Below are 6,792 nucleotides of genomic sequence, written 5' to 3'. Positions count from 1 at the left end.
GAGTAAGAACAAATCCACTTCGTTTTTCGGTGTGGATGCACGGAGTATATGAATTTTGGTATTAAGAATATCCATATACTTAGGCTATTTTTTCTCCTGTGAAATACTTTCCTACTTTTGTAGTCGAACATCAGAGCTTCCATTTTGCAGGTCTGAATTTAAATCTCGATATTGAACCGTTAGAAAACATTTTAAAAATCTGTAAGAAAAATGAAAAAGTTTATTTTTGGAGAAAGATTAATAGAATAATTACAAATTTTCAATTTTTGAAGATTACGACCATTTTCTATAAATAATTCATAAACAATCCATTTTCCATCATCAAAATCATTTTTTCGGGATTGTAACAGATTTATTTATAGTCAGAATCTTACCAAAAATCGATTTCAGGCTTAAAAAAATTACGTTTTCGAAAATTTAAACCATTTCAATTACTTATTTATAAACAGAGAATGTTAAAAAAAATAAAGATTCGATGCAAAATATTATTTGAATGACCCTGAGTATTCATGATTTTTTTTCATTTTTGTTCACGTAATTTAATTGACAAATTTGATGATTGAAAGTGGCTGAAAATAGTTGCTCTTTACCAAACTGTAATAGATACTTGGATATCCTTAAGTAATTTTGAGACATTACTTTTTCAAAAATGTTTCTTCCTCAATACTCCGAAATCTGTATGGCTTAATGAAATTTTTAGACGTCAAAATTGATAGTCATAATATTTACCAAAGCAAGTTACAGTATGTCGATGTAACTAATGCCAGCTTGTTTTCATCGGTCGAGAGGTAATCTTTGCCATTAATTCTCAAAGCCTTTTAAACCTTTTTGTTTGAATTACAACCCATAAAAACTTAAAGTTTCCGAAATAAAATTGTTACCATGAAGTTAGAACATGTGGTGAATTAGTATCGGTACTAAATCTCCAAAGTACAATTGCACGATATACGACACCGAATTATTGGCTAACTGAGCCAATACACCACAAACTGCCCGTCCATCTGGCAAGCTAATTAGTGACTTACGGATACGAACCGGACCAGCTTCTCTAATAACTGTCGGTATTTGTTAGATTTTATTCGACCGACGTTATTATGACCCCCAATCTTCTCCCATCGCCTTACCCCTTAGAACCCAGAAGGATAATTGGGTTGTCTGATTTATGCTGTTGACCTGGAAAACCACATGTCGTCCGCCGAATTCTGCGCTTCGTTTTCTCCTGAAATATATTTTTCCCCATTTGATGATCCGGATATCGGCATCAATTCGATAATTCAAATACCAACGAAATTGAATTATCAAGAAGAAATATAAACTCCCTTCTTCTGCAATGAAATACCGAACTCACTCAACAGTTATGTCAATGGTCAATACCAGAGGCATGTGAAGACTACCCATGGAATCCTTTTTCGTACGCAAATGACTTGGGTTGGATCGGTGCCAGATAATCCAATTCCTAGGGGAAGTAAAATGTCCTCCTTTGACCAGATGATAAAAACATATTGGAAATTCCATACGGCAATGGGAATAAATTCCGTTGACATATGAATTAGAATAAAATTTCTTATCAACTGCAAGAGCACAAAGGATTGTGAAGAGGATATAAGAAGACTGTATTATGTGACGCAAATGGTTTTGAGCAGGGTCTACATGTGTGGTGGCCGTTAGAGCTTTCTTGAGAGTTTACTTGATAAATTTTTTTATGCAAAGCATGCACTCAAGTGGAGGATGTCGAGCGGAGGGGGAGAGAGGGCCCACCGGCATATCGATACACCAATATCGTAATTTTAACGACACCCAAGGTAGATAATGTAAACTCAATATTCTACATCCTGCATACATGCCTTAGTGGTTCTACTTGTACCATTATACTGGCATGAGACTTGCAAGACCACCTTGCCTCCCAATTGTATCAAGGATATATGCCCTTCGTCGTAATGATTATACGATGATTTCTGGTTCAATAAACCGTTGGTGTATCAACGTTGTTGTAACCTTCGGTACCGACATCATTAGCATAACGTTGATGTAAGATTTAGTGCGGTCGGAGTGAGCAGTACAACATCAGCCGTTCTGAAACTTCGTCAGCATCAATAACCGAATAATTCTCATGCCATTCGATTTTAATTTTCAATAGTCAATAAATTGCAACAGCTTAGAATATCTGTATTGCTATTTTAATAATCTCCATATCAAAGGATATATTGCATAATTCCAACGATACCGTTCAAAATTGATTACTTATTCAGGATAGATATCGAAATCCATCTCGCAGTATTCTCTGATCTTATCTTCTTTTAACTGAAAATGGAAATATCGTCGGATGTACGTCTGCTTAATAATGCACCCTTCGTCATGAGGGATTTGCCGACATCAATAGCGGCCGCTGTGATCATGTGCCCCCTCAGTTTATATTTAATTCAACGCTCCATGATAATTCGTACCACATCCCGTGTTCAATCTTGGCGCAAGTGTCCACGCTTGTCGCCCCCGGAGATATAGCCATGGTATAAGGAAAAGACAAAGAGACAAAGGAGTAGAATGTGACAGTGAAAGAGGGAATTGAGGAAAAATTCCTGCGATAATTCACATGTGACGACGATTTATTTACCATGAGTTTTCCCGAACGAATCCCGGAATAGGCTTAGATGTACAGTATCATTCACGATTATTATCCCTACGTGAAGAAGTCCAAAAAATCGGATGAATGGGGATAACACTGCGTGAATGACCTCTAGATCAGAATCAGCAGAACTCATCTTCTTTCCACTCGTGTTGGATGTACAGCGTTTTATAAGCCAAATGGGACGACTTTATCACAAAATAATCACAAAATTATCACAAAAATCTTCTGGCTAAGTACCAGAAGAACGTGACAGTGGATAGCTGTGTGGCATGAAATTATTTCCGGAGTCCTCATTTGCACTCAAGGAAGCATTTGGATGCGATTTTTCATGGACACAGTATAGACAGGGACGTGTTTCCTAGGGATATAGTAGAGATTATGCTACTCTCCACCCCTCACGTATGTACATTTTTTTCACTGAGTTTGAGTCAATCTTCATTTATTAGGTTAGCATAGCGTCGATGTAAAATTTGATGTTATCTTCTTATCTTTTCTTATATAACAAGGAGATGTCGCTCGGTTATTCCTAAATGTCGGAAAGAAAAATCGCATACATGATGGTGCTGATGATGTTGGTGATGTTGGTGTCACGGATAGTGATGTTAGCGTTGGTGATTTCCAATGGAGTATATGTTGAGTCTCAATTGAAGTTTTCATATATTTCGACGAATTTTTCAAGGAGTATTAATAGAAGTTTCTTTCTAATAGAAGTTTTCATAGCTTTCGCCGTATCTTCTATTGATTCTCGATGGAAATTTCCATCCCTTTGCAATAAAAAAAAAACCATGGACTTTCAATAGAAACTTTCATCGCTTCTCACGAATTTCTCCGTAGTAATACTGTAGGAATACGTGGACGTGAAAGAACATATTGATTCCAATCAACTTAAATAATAAACGTGATGAATCATATAAAATCTATCAAATGTTCAGGCGCGCGGAGCTGTAAATTCTTCACAATTAATACCTACATAATCACTTAAGAAATAAATGTCATTAACAAATTATTTCTTTCAATTATTTTCAACAGAAATTATCACAAGAAGCTAGCCACGGATTTTCACCTGAGGACTTTCAGCCTTCGAATAAATTAATTTGATCAAATAGAAAATATGTCGCCTGAATATTGAAAACTACACAAAAGAAATTCTGGTCAAGGATTCAATTATTATCGATTTTAAGGTAAATATAGGAAAAAAATTGAAGTCAGTTGGTGGCTCGCTGTAACGGCTGGAGAGGATGTGATCGATTACCGGTCAAATAAAAATCTGACCAATTTCCATTCGTCTATTTATGACAAGAAAAAAAAAGAATAAAAATTTCGAATGTTTTTATATATTTTTGCAGAACTGAAATGGGTTTCCTATTGAAGTTGATGATACCTTTTATGGTAAACACACTAAGAATTTTCATCTCATCGTAGCCACGTTCACTTAACAATGAACCATAAGTTTGTCTTTGTTCTAGTATTAGGAAGTCATTCGAAGCAGGCTGAGAGCAACCCTATGATTATTATCAACAGAATAAAAAAAAAATCGTACAAAAAATTATAAAATTCATTCCTCATTCATCATTATCGTTTGCAAATGCTCTTCCTCGACCACCTACCACTTTTACATCCCTCAAAAAACAGCAAGAGCCATGAAATAGCAGACTACAAATATGCTGTAAATACTAGGCAGTTCATCTGAACATATTTCCCATAGCTAGCATCTGCGGTTATATTATTTCCACAGTGTACTTTCATGGAAAACGGTTGGAAGTTGAACGATTGTATTTTCTCACACTGCAATGTATACCATACATAACGTTTTAACCGAATGATAGATGACGCGGTGTGGAGACGAAATACATACACGCAGTATTCCTCTTCAACGCCCATTCCTCTTTCGCACTCTTGCATGACTCAACCCTGGTAACGGTGGGATGCCGCTTGAATAATTACCCCCACAGCGGACTAAACTCCCAACTGGGCTGCGTGAAATCCGACCACTAAATTTACCAGACCACGCCGCCCAGTACTTTAAGGCGAGCCCTGCCAGGTACTTGTTGAGAGGGAGAAGGGTTTTGATATTCAGTAGAGAATGCAGATGAAGAGAGGAAGGGGGGGGGGAATTATAAAAGGCTCTCTAATTAATACGAGCATGCTAGGTTGTTTATCCGCTGGGCCAAGGCCACCGGTGAAAACTTTCCTCATCGAACGCGTGGTAATTCAACACTCAAGGTTGCCTTGATAATAACCGTGCACTAAGATTGGAGATACGTTATACTGAACTTGCCCAAAATAGTAGCACGATAGATAAGGCGCATACATTCTGATAAGACTCGGGATCTGAACAAGCAATTCATTTCTGATCCAAAACTAATTAATATCAGGTTAAAGTAATTAGCCCGTAATTTCAGACTTATTAGAATCTCCACTCAGATGTTTGATATTGTTCAGAATCACGGAGAGTTTGGCAGAAAATTGCTCTCATTTCCTGGCTAACCGAGGTTTCAGTATGAATATATTTAGAAATAAAGATACTCTTCGAGCAAAAGAAAGGTGCAAGTGAGTGTCAACCAATCTCGAAATCACTGAAAGCAACACTACAATCACGCGAAGTCGATATCATTTCGAAATCATGATGTTACTCAATCACGGAGTGACTAGCCCCTTGCAAATGATACACAAACGGTTATCAAATACTCAGTAATTCATATCGGAATGCGTCTTTTGTTGACACGAATCAGAGTTCTTCAATTTGTTCAGGGGGAAATAAATTACCGGGAATGACAATTGAAAATAAAACGAGAAAAATCTATTAATTTTTCACCAATGAAAATATCATTGAGGCGAAGAATTATATATAATTCCCCCCCTCTTTTGTACTCAAATTTAGCTGACGGAGCATGCTCCAACCCCCAGTTATTTCAATCAGCTATATTCTAGGGTCAAAGATCTGGGATGACATGGGAATGGGAAAAAGGTCCCACTGGAGCTACGCAGTGCAGCTCTTTTTTATACACTGGAAGAGGGGTAAAGGCATCAAGGAGTCTTGGAAGGTCGACGAAGGGTGCGCGGGAGTGTTACCGGTTGATCTCCGTAGTCCCGTCACGTAGCCGATGAATGGTCTGACGAGACTGCTCGAGACTCTGCGAGACAATCGCTTGGGAAATCTGCGGGGGTGCCCTCTGGGTGATTCATCCTTTAACGTCATACTCCATCTATATGTGCCGTCCACGTGTTTGTTCGATACTCGTTTGATGTTGCCATTCATGCGTATTATCATTCCATATTTACTTTAAATAAATCTTTCAGATGATATTTGAAATTCAAATTTTGAGTAGATAAGTATTTGAATACCTGAATCATTTTTGGATAAAAAAAGATCTATCGTACAATTACCCTACCTTCTCAACCGACAATTCCATTTGATAACCAAAGCTAGCAGTCGCGACAGTCCAAACGGATCGTAGATTTTTTTTCGCCGGTAGTATGAACCGCACCAACGCGGTAGAGGCGTTACACTCTTTTCTCGAATTCTCATTGATTGCGGCGTAGAGTCTACCGGGGCGGAAAATTAAAACCCTTCCCTTCGCTTTTTTCCCCTCCCTTTCCACCCGCTTCACCCCCATTCAACCAGCTAGCAAGCAGCATTTCGCGAGGTTGGAATGAGCCTCCGGAATTCGAGGTATCTGCCAGATAAATACGCCTCGTGAGCTTTTTTCAGAGGATCTTCCGCGGAATAAAAAGGAAAAAATGTGGAGGAAAAAAATAAATTGTGGGATTCAAGATTGAATTCTTTGATTTATCAGGACTGAACTTTTTCAATAGTGGAAAAGGAACTGAGGGAAACCGGGGAAAAACTGGTTAATGAAGTATTAATAGGGGGTGGATGCTGTTTCCTCTGTGGCTTCCAGATTTCGGTGGAGCTGGGTAGAGTAATGAAGAGTACTCTTCTGATGAACCTCATCTCCAATAACATTTGTAGAGGAAAGAAAAACACGCTGTGCATAAACTTGCTGTTCAAACTTTGTGGGCAAAAGAGATTTGAGAAGTGACGGGATTTGAGGGGGGGGGGATGTGAGTGGAGTGATGTAACTTGATGCAACAACTTATGCGTTGTACACTGGATCCGCTTACTACCAACAGCATACTGTACTTCTGAAATTTGAGTTTGTCTT

Source organism: Diachasma alloeum, unplaced genomic scaffold (genome assembly GCF_001412515.2).
Source record: "Diachasma alloeum isolate Michigan unplaced genomic scaffold, Dall2.0 Dall_scaffold_00184, whole genome shotgun sequence".
Lineage (NCBI taxonomy): Eukaryota > Metazoa > Arthropoda > Insecta > Hymenoptera > Braconidae > Diachasma > Diachasma alloeum.
Note: the sequence above shows the minus strand (reverse complement) of the source record.